Genomic DNA, 10,737 nt, shown 5'->3' on the forward strand with positions numbered 1-10,737 from the left:
TTCTGTGGATTCACCAGGTAATTCTGGAAATGAGAAACCAATTATTTTTTCCCTTTAAATTTGAGTGAATATTTAAGATTTCTGTTTTTAATTAACACTCTCTTCCATGATTTTCTGTCAACAAAATATGTGCACAACTCCATATATTTTTTATCAATTAACAAAATTTAAGATAGAATTGTGCCACTACAGCTATTAAAATCAGCACAGAAGATGCTCCAGGATGTCAAATAATTCATCTCTACCACAAAACTCAATTAAAGGAGGGACATTTAGCGCCCTTAGGAATTACACAATTATCTTCCTTTATCGCAGCTAGCCTTCTAAAAAAGACAAATAGATCTTTAATCTTTGTATCTTTTCAGGGGATTCAATTAACATTTGTAATTCTGATGCTTTAGGAAATTCATCTAGCAACTCAGAGTTTGGAGTTGTTATTTCTAAGGTCAGGATAACAGTAAGTCTATTATTTAGAAATTTTACAAGAAGTGATATTGAGATGAGACAAGCGAGCACAGTCTTTAGGAAAACAGACATAGAGCCTAATAACCTGGATTAGGATGCCAGCTTTCTCACTTACTAGCTGTTAAACTTGGTGCAGTTACTTAATCTCTCAATCCCTTCATTTCATCAACTATAAAGTGAAGACTAGTAGTACCTCTCTCATAGGTTGCAGTGATGATTACACTAGGTAATATTATATAAAGTACTTAGTATCTGGCAAATAAGTGCTACATAAATACTGATTTTTATTATCAAGTAAATTCATATCATTCTCTCAATATCATATTTAAACCAATATGTTTAATGGAATGACATTTTAATTTTAATCAAACAGAGTAAATTATTCCACACTTTTTTACTTTGTAAATTTACAATCAAGCTGGATATTTCCTCATTGTCCCTCCTACCCAACCTGGCTTCTCAGTCCTGGAAATTTCTGAAAGGCTGTGACATTACCGACATTAACAGTATTTCTAGTTCGTGTTTTCATAAACAGTGGGACTGAAACTTCAAAATCTCCAACTAAAATTCTCACTTTCTGAGTACTTAAAATGGGAAACCAATGATCATTTACTTTTGTAGCACATGTAAACAAAATATAGGAAGCATTAATACACATTTCCCTTAACTTATTTGACAAATGTAATTCAATTAAATACACGTAGTGAGATTGCTTAATACCGCAATAGGTTTGGAGAATCCAGCAGAGGGCAGGCAGGTGAGAGAAATAAGAGAGTGCATCCAAAAAAATTCAAATTTATGTGAAACCCCTCCAAAACACAGTAGTCACATAAAATATTTACCTGTGTATATTTCTTTCATGTTGGTTGATTTCATCTATATTTTTGTTTTGTCAAAAACAAAACTTTAAACTTCATTTATTGAAATACCCAGTGTAAAACCAGAGTAACACACACAAAATTTTTTCTTCACTGGTGATATGGATATCAGTTATTTTATAATCTTTATTTTATATTGATACTAAAAACTATACATACTTTTTCTTTAACTGATTTTCACTTTTAACACCCTGGCAATAATAAAGGCATACTGCTGTGTATTAGTAATGCCATTATTTTGACAAATAAAAATTAATGTTTCTCATTCTGTATATTGCCATGTATTACTTATATATTAGTTCTTCCACATAATAATAATAATTTAAAGCATTGGTATGTAACATAAGTAGCATTATGTTAATATGTTTCCTTTAAGTTACTGCTAAGCAGGATCTTGATAAAATGTGACCTAATATGAAATGATATTAGATAAATAAAGCAATATAATCTTTCTGAAAAAGCAGTTTTGCCGAATATGTATCAGAAACCTTGAAAATATTTATCTTCACCCACCTTCTAGAAAGTGATTCTAACAAATAGCCTAATTTTTTGGAAGAGTTTTATATGCAGAGATATTTATTACAGCATGATTTACAATAGGAAGAAGCAGAACAGCTTAAGTAAATTATGGTACAGCATATGACAGAATCCTATATGGTCATTAAGAGATATTTATGGAGAGTTTTGTAAAAAAAAAAAAAGAAAAAAAGAAAAGAAAGTGGAAAATGCTATGTTGTAAGGTTAAGTGTAAAGGGAAAAATGAAACAATGTGTCATTTTAATCAAATGAAAAAAGACGTAGAAAAAAAGTAAATGGAACAGAATACAAACAAATGTTAACTGTGCTATCTTATGAATGGTGAAATTAACAGGTGATTTTTCCTTCATCATGTTTCTGTGTTTTCAAGATTTCCTAAAATGTACATTATTCATTTTTACAATTAGAGAAAAACGTGATGTAACAAAAAATCAGACCGAAAGAGATTACTGTTAATCTTATTAAAGAAGTACTTATTAAAGAAGTGGTGATGGCAGGTGTATATGTTTGGAGAAGGGCCAATTAGAAAAGTTGAACTTGACCAGACAGGCAGTATTGCCACAAATCTTTTTTAGAATAGGGCTAAGTATGGATGTGGTGTATGTGTGTGTGTGTGTGTGTGTGTGTGTGTGTGTGTGTGTGTGCATGTAATGTTTTAAAATAATGCAGGCTTTTTTTAAGGACCCAGATACTTAATTTTATTCAGTTTTTAATGTTTGGAAAATAGTATTGTTTTGCCATTTACATTTTTTAAAAGCTACTCTGCTTATCATCCAACTCTAAAAGACTATGATTGATTTTTTTAAAATTATGAAATAGTGATTTGTTGAAGACATGGCATGTTAACAATCCTGCCAGCCTAGAAGCTCTGTGAAAAGTCTGAGACTCTTGACTTTTTTTTTTTAATCAGAGAGGTCATTGATGACTCTCTAGTTGACTAGGAAAGAGACAACTGAGAGGACTGTCAATGAACATGGAAACTTAGGCTTTAAGTGCTACCTGGAAGATATGGGACAGCTTGGCTGTCATAGCACACTGGCCACTTTCAGAGGAAGCCAGAGCACTTTCAGTGTACTGAGAAGAGCAAAACAGGATAAAGCTCTTCTCCATCAAATATGCAAAGAATTGGGCATGTAAATTAACCTTGACAGGTCTTGCCAACAGCTGCTGGAGAAGGACAACCTCCTTTTCTAGTTCTGGTATCATGTGCTGATAGCATTTCCTTGACTCACAAAGGGTCATATCATAGTTAAATAATGCAGTCTTAAACTGAAATTGAGATTATAAAATGTGTTATCTGTAAGGGAATAGAGAGATTCCCTTAGAGAATCTGTCACCATTTATAGCCCATTTTATGCACATAGCTACTTCCCAGAAATAGGCATGTCCCATTTTCAAGTGCTTTCTTCTAAAAGATTTCCATAAATATGTTTAAGTCTGTATCATTGAGAGCAATACTGTTTAATTGTTTTTAGAGTAAAATTAATTTGGAATAAAATATAAAACTAGGTCCTTCACATACTAAGAAAAAAGTAAAAAAAGTGAAATGAAAAAGAGGTGGATGAGTCAGTGTGACAAAATATTGGTAATTATTGAATCTGGGTGATGAGTCTATAAAGCTTAATTGTACTATTTTTCTCTATTTTTGAGGAAGCCTGAAAATTCTTATAATAAAAATCAGTAACACTTCAATGACTTTATCGTTTACTGTGAAAAACCTCAATTCTGTACTGTGATTTTAGTTTTAGAATCTTACTTTTCCAGATTTACCTATTACTACTCGCACTTAAGCACCCTATAATGCTATGGTGAATGATTTGTGTAGAATTATTGTCCTCTGTACTTTCCTTACACCGTTTCCTCCACTTAAATGTACTTTCCACCCACATTCCAAGAATTCCCCAGAGATGTGGTTTAAAAATTTGTTAATACAAACTTAGTCCCTGACTTACAATGGTTCTACTTAATGATTTTTCAGCTTTACAATAGTGTGAAACTGGTAACGCATTCAGTAGAAACCTTGCTTCGAATTTTGAATTTTGATTATTTCCTAGGCTATTGATATGGGGTATGGTACACTCTTGTGGTGCTGGGTAGCATCAGCAAGCTGCAGCTCCTAGTCAGCCATGTGATCACAAAAGTAAACAACCAATAAATATACTTACAACCATTCTGCACCCATACTACTATTTTTTTTTTTTTTTTTACTTTCGGTACAGTATTTAATAAACTGCGTGAGATATTCAACATTATTATAAAATAGGTTTTGTGTTAAATGATTTTTGACCAACTGTAGACTACTATAAATGTTTTGAGCACGTTTAAGATAGGCTAGGCAAAGCTATGATGTTCAGGAAGTTAGGTGTATTAAATGCATTTTCGACTTAGTATATTTTCAACTTATGTTGGGTTTATCAGTATGTAACCCCATCATAAGCTGAGGAAGATCTGTAATAACTACTACAGGCATACCTCAAAGATATTTGCGGGTTTGGTTCTAGACCATTGCAATAAAACAAGTTTCGCAGTAAAGCAAGTCACATGAATTTTTTGGTTTCCCAGTGCATAGAAAAATTATCTTTACAGCATACCATAGTTTATTTAATGTGCAATAGCAATATGTCTAAAGAAATAATGTACATACCTTAATTTAAAAATACTTTATTGCTAAAAAATGCTAACCATCATCTGGACCTTCAGTTAGTTGTAGTAATGACATCAAAGATTACTGATCACAGATTATTGTAACATATATAATAAAAATGAAAATGTTTGAAATACTCTGAGAATACCAGAATATGACCCAGAGACACAGAGTGAGCAAATGCTGTTGGAAAAATGGTGCTGATAAGATGTCAGACACAGGCTTGCCACAAACCTTCAATTTGTAAACAACACATTATGTGTGAAGTGCAAGGAAGCAAAGCACAACAGAACGAGGCATGCTTGTATTTATTGAGAGCCTACTCTGAGCAAGGCAATGTGCTGGGTGATTGACGTATATTCGTTATTAAACTATCCTGAGATACTCCTGAGAAGGTATGGCAACAGGACCAAAGAGGTAAAATAATTTGCTCACAGTCTTTTTCACTCTGAAGCATATTATGCTATTTATCTATTTATTTAACCACACCAGTGCGTGTCAAACCTGAGAATAAATTGGGGTCATCTGGAACAATTGTTTTAAAATACAGAGTAATGAGGCACACCCCCTGTATCCTGATTTTTTTTGGCTGCATTTGGGTCCTGCAGCTGGTCCTTTCATCAGAGTGTCAAGATGATTCTATAACTTGTAATCTTCGAATCATACTTTGAGAAACACTGCACCACCATCCTTTTTCTTTACCACCATGTATAGACCTCTAAGTCATATTGATGCCTTCATACACATGAAATGGTTTTGTAAATCTTCTAACACCTTAAATATGTGAGGTATTATTGTATTGGCTGACATGATTTCAATGGAAATGTTTTAATTATATCAAACTTGAATTTTAAAAAGTGATCTTGAGGAAAGAACTCATTAACATTATCAACAAATATACTAATATATTGACTGTGTGAACTGTGCAAATAATTCACATACCTGCATTGAAATATGCCTGTTATCACCAGGAAGGAATTTTGTCTGGCTTTTTCTTCCACCCCAGATGTGGTGTTGGATGGACTGAAACTTTACAACCAAAAATGACATCATTTCAAGTGAAGTTCTCTGTATCTTGAGGAGGCAAAGAAATAATAGGACTTACAAGAAAAAAAATAAGTAAGTGAGAAATGTGTGTTTAAAAATGGTCCTAATGTGTAAAGAAATGTTTTTGGAAATAATTTGTTCATGTATAAATTCAATTGGTACAAATAATTGAGGCCTTTTTAAATTCATGTAGTCTCGGTTACTTTCAGACAAACTTGCTCCAAAAATACATGTGTTTATGCAGCCTGGAAAGGGGACTTCCAATGACAGAGAAATCTTGCATTATAAACTTATTCAGTGATGCTTGTTATTTAAATGAGCATGGACTATTTAGGATGGTTAAAATTTCCAAAAAGACTTGGTAATAATGAAAACTGTGAAGTGTGTTGTACTAAGTTGGGTGGGGGATGCTGAGAAGGAGAAAAATAGGAAAATAATGGGGGGAAATGGCCCAAATATCTGATAAGGGACTTGTCTCTGGAATATATAAAGACAATTACAACTCAGTAATAGAGGACAACCCAATTAAAAATGGGTAAAGGACCTGAATAGGCATTCCTTCAAAGAAGAAATACAAATGACCAGTGAGCATGTGAAAAGATGCACAGCATCATAAGCCATTGGGAAAAGTAAGTCAAAACTATGAGATATCATTTCACATACACTAGGATGGCCATAATAGAAAAAAGGTAATAATTGTTGGTGAGCATGTGGAGAAACTGGAACCCTGATGACCCTCTGTTGGGAATGTAAAATGTTGCAGGTGCTTTGGAAAACAGTCTAGAAGTTCCTTAAGTAGTTAAACAAGGAGTTAACCATATGATGCAGCATTTCTACCTGTAGGCATATACCCAAGGGAGATGAAAGCACATCCACACAAAAACTTGTACACTAGTATTTATAGTAGCATTATTCCTAATAACCAAAAAGTGGAAACAACCCAGACGTCCATCAACTGAAGAATGATTTTTTTTAATGTAGTATTTACATACAGTGGAATAATAGCAATAAAGAAGAGTGAAGTACTGACACATGCTACACCATGGATGAACCTTAAGAACATTATGTTAGGGAAAGAAGTCAGTCCCAAAGGACCACATATCGCATGATTCCATTTATCTGAAATGTCTAGAATAAGAAAGCCCATTGAGACAGAAAGATTAGTAATTGTCTAGGTCTGGACAGATGGGATGATTGGAGGGTGATGACAAAGAGAGGAGTGGGGTTTCTTTTTGGGGGTAGTGAAAATATAAAATTGTGGTGAATGAAATTGACTATGGTGATGGATGCACAGCTCTGTGAATATACTAAAAGCGATTACATTGTACACTTTAGATGAGTGGATTGTACAGTATGGGAAATATATCTCCATTAAAACAGTTAACAAAAAGGGACCATATCAAAAAAATACAAAAACTGTTTTTATAATATAAGGGATAGAAATAGTCATTACTCCAGGGTGTCATTTTCACTGTGTGGATGGGAGAAGAAAAATGTATTTTTGAGCACTTCTGTACCAAGCTTTGTACAATTCTTCTTTAACACTACCAGTTGGCAAGGTAGGTATTTTCTTAGTTTACAGGTAACTTCAAAGATCGGAAGCACCTTTCCCAAGGTCAGTCACATAGTTAAGTGGCAGGGCTCATAATTAAATAAGATTTGTCTGTAAGTAAGTTTTTTTTCCCATTACATCATAACTAGCTTCATAATTTTATTTCAATAATGGAGCTAAATTCTAAAACAGACTCTTTATTCAGAAATGAAATACAACAACTAAGAATATGGTAAATTCTATTTTGATGTTATTTTTTTTTAATCACATTACAAATATCCTAAACTTCTAGAGTTGCCTCAGAGGACATTTTTATCCATTTAAAGGATAAAACTTAAAATATATGCATATGCACATATTCAATTAATATTTAATTATGTTTACTAAAAATTCTTTCTGAAAAATAATGCAATATTATTGTTGCATAAGTGATACAACTTTTTGGAAATTGACATTTATAGTCCAGGGTACAAAAATTGAGTCCAACTATGTGAATTTTCTTGCTCACTTATTTAGCTATTTGTTGTAGTCTTTATAGCAGTTGATACAAGCTGACATTGTATGGTTATTTGATGGCTGATATGGTTCTAAATGCAGATAGTTTTTATAAATTTTATATTCTATAGCTTCTACTTCTTAATATTAAGTGTTTTTTTTTTCATTAGCAGTAATCTCGGGAAATCAGAATCAGTCAATTTAACATTAAAGTAATTTTTCGTTTTTGTTCTGGGAAGGCAGGAATGTCAGTGCCAAGGGCACCAAATAAAAAACCAGAAATCACATAAATCCCCCTTTTCAAGGGCAAAACTACTCTATGTGACCCTTGGAAGTATTAGTTTGTGAACATCCAATGAAAAATAAATGGGATAAGAAATAAAACAAAAAGTAAACTGGTGTTAAATTGTTGCTTTTCAACATTAGGGAATACATTTTATATTGAGAAACTCATAAAGAATAGATGATTTAGCTTAGCTCTCCTAACCAGCAAATTTTCTGTCCTAGCTTGTGTTAAAAGCTTCCAATATTTGGTAATACTTTACTTTTTTGTTTTTTCTCTTTGGGGAATACTTTATGATTGCTAACAATAGTAACCTTTTTTGGGGCTTAAATGAATCAAACCTCTTTAGTTTTAATGCTGAATTGTCCACAAACCAATTATTCCATTCTTGGCTAAAGGAAACTGTGATATGACTTCACTGCTCCAGCTAATAGCACATATTAATCAGCAAAGCTGGCCCTTTAATTTTCCTGTGTATTACAGACTTAATCTACTCACAATAACCTGTGCTAATATCACTCATGACAAACCTACCTGTCTTGTCTGCAAGAGGTCTCACAGACTTTCTATAGCTCGAACATGCTCAAAGTTCAAACTCAATCTATTACATTATCTGCCAAAACCCCGAAGAAAATCGTACCCAATGGACTGTTAAACCACATTAGGTTTGTATTATTTAGCTCAAGAACACTGAGTCAGAGTTAAGTAAATGCTGCTTTGAAAGTATTTTAAGCGGTTCTAGCTTGTTTTTGCTAGATAAGTATATATATATATATATATATATATATATATATATATATATATATATATATCAGTATGTAAAAATAACTGCAAATTGTTTCTTATGAATGTAAGAAAATCATCATTATGTTGGCAAGATGGTCATTTGGCAAAGCATGTGAATTCACACCATTACAGGAAGGTATTAACATAAATTAACAGAGTAATGGTTAACTATGTTTTTGTAAATGTGGTCAATTTTTAAAGGCTTGTCACAAGATTCTGAAAGAATCCTACTTGCTGAATTAATTTTCTTATACTTTAACTTCAAATGGTGCTATTTTTCATGTAGAATAGAATATAGAATTTTAATTCGTGTAGAATTAGAATGTAGAAGGAATAACCAAATCAAGAACAGTAAGATTTGTATGCCCAAATCATTGACGTTGCTAGTCCTTTTAGACTCAGCCTTAGGAACTCACAAATTACACTAAAAAGTTGTGAATCAATTATTACAAATGATGTAGAAGATTCCTGAAAACTAGCTTTGATGACCTTAAAAATGATACCAGAGGAGCTACCCTAATTTTAAAAGGTTTTTTCAAAGTAGGCTCTGGAAAACTTAGTCTTATGAATACCCATTAATAATAAATATGATAATGCTATCAGAATCATTGTACTTCAAGTGTTCCTGTAGTTCTAGTAAGTACCCTGGAGAAAACAACCATTGTTTCTCATTTACAACAGAATACATTCACAGTAATAGGTTAGAGCTGTTTGGAGATGTTATTTTGAATACGTGGGTCTGAGGCAAAAATATTCTCTTTGCTAAGCTCTGTAATTCTCAAGAGTTTTGAGTTTCAGCACATCCAGTACTATGGCGCTCTGCAAACTGCATCTGTGTCTGCAATTCTAATACTGAGTTAGAAGGGGTTGACATTATTGTAGTGAGGACATTGCTGGTTAAGCCTTCTTTCATCCTGGGAATCTCCTTCTTGGAGATCTCAAGTTTTTGCTTGTCAGAAACAAATATACTAAGGAAACCTGTACATGTGGACTTCTGAAAACTCAGTGGAATGATCATACTCTGAAATGCAAGTGTTTATAGTGACAGCATGTGATAACGCATAGTGGGTTCTAGGCAGATACTGAGGTAACTGTTGGATTTGCCCTATTTCATTAACAACTATCTTCAGAACTGTATTTTGAAAAGTTTGGTGAGCAATTTAGAGCTCTGGAGAGGATGCATTAGGACATTTGAAAATCTGTAAGAAATTGGAATGACTCATTTTTTGGAGAATGAATTATATTAATACGGGGCTGCAAAACTATCTCTGGGAAAGTTGCTATTGTAATTGCTTTATTTTTCTTCATCTTTCTGAATGATAGTAGTAGTTTTATGTTTACATTGGTTTCTTTATCCTATCAAGGAAAATGCAGTCTTCCAAGAACTTTATTTTGTCTTGTTATAGCTCTTAAGAGCACTGAAATAAATGCAAATGATTTCCCGTTGACATAGGAAATCTTTTCTCCTTGCTTATCAAGTAATGTAGATTTACAGGCTATTTACATGTGTGGTTCTTTTAAATGATATGCTTTGACTGTCACATCAAAATGAAATTTCATCCAATTGGTGATGTGCCACGTCCATACTTTAAAAAAAAAAAAAAGTGTTGAACCCAGTACAGATATAATTCATATTTATTAAGGCATTTACCTTTTTGCTTCTTATTTTAAATTCCATTTGATATCACTAAGTTAAAATTTAGTTGATTTTGCATGATAACTGTAGAAGAGATAAAGAAAATTCTGTTATGATTGTTATGAAATATATAAACAGAACCATTTGGTATTACTTGCTGAAGTCACATAGTCGAACTCTATTATAGCTGAATTTTTTATTCTTGTATAATTTTGTCTATGAAGTACCACTGAATCAAGCCCTGAGACAACTAACCCCACACACTTGAGTTTTTTAGATCTGATTACCCAGGAATTAAGTCAGACTATGACCACTAATAGGTATTAGGCTTTTATATCCTTTCAATACATGTAGTCAGTGTTAGAAATGGAAAAACATATGCAGAAACTTATATCCTTTATTCTTTAAAAATTC

The sequence above is a fragment of the Camelus bactrianus genome, chromosome 22 (genome assembly GCF_048773025.1).
Source record: "Camelus bactrianus isolate YW-2024 breed Bactrian camel chromosome 22, ASM4877302v1, whole genome shotgun sequence".
In the NCBI taxonomy this organism is placed as follows: Eukaryota; Metazoa; Chordata; class Mammalia; order Artiodactyla; family Camelidae; genus Camelus; species Camelus bactrianus.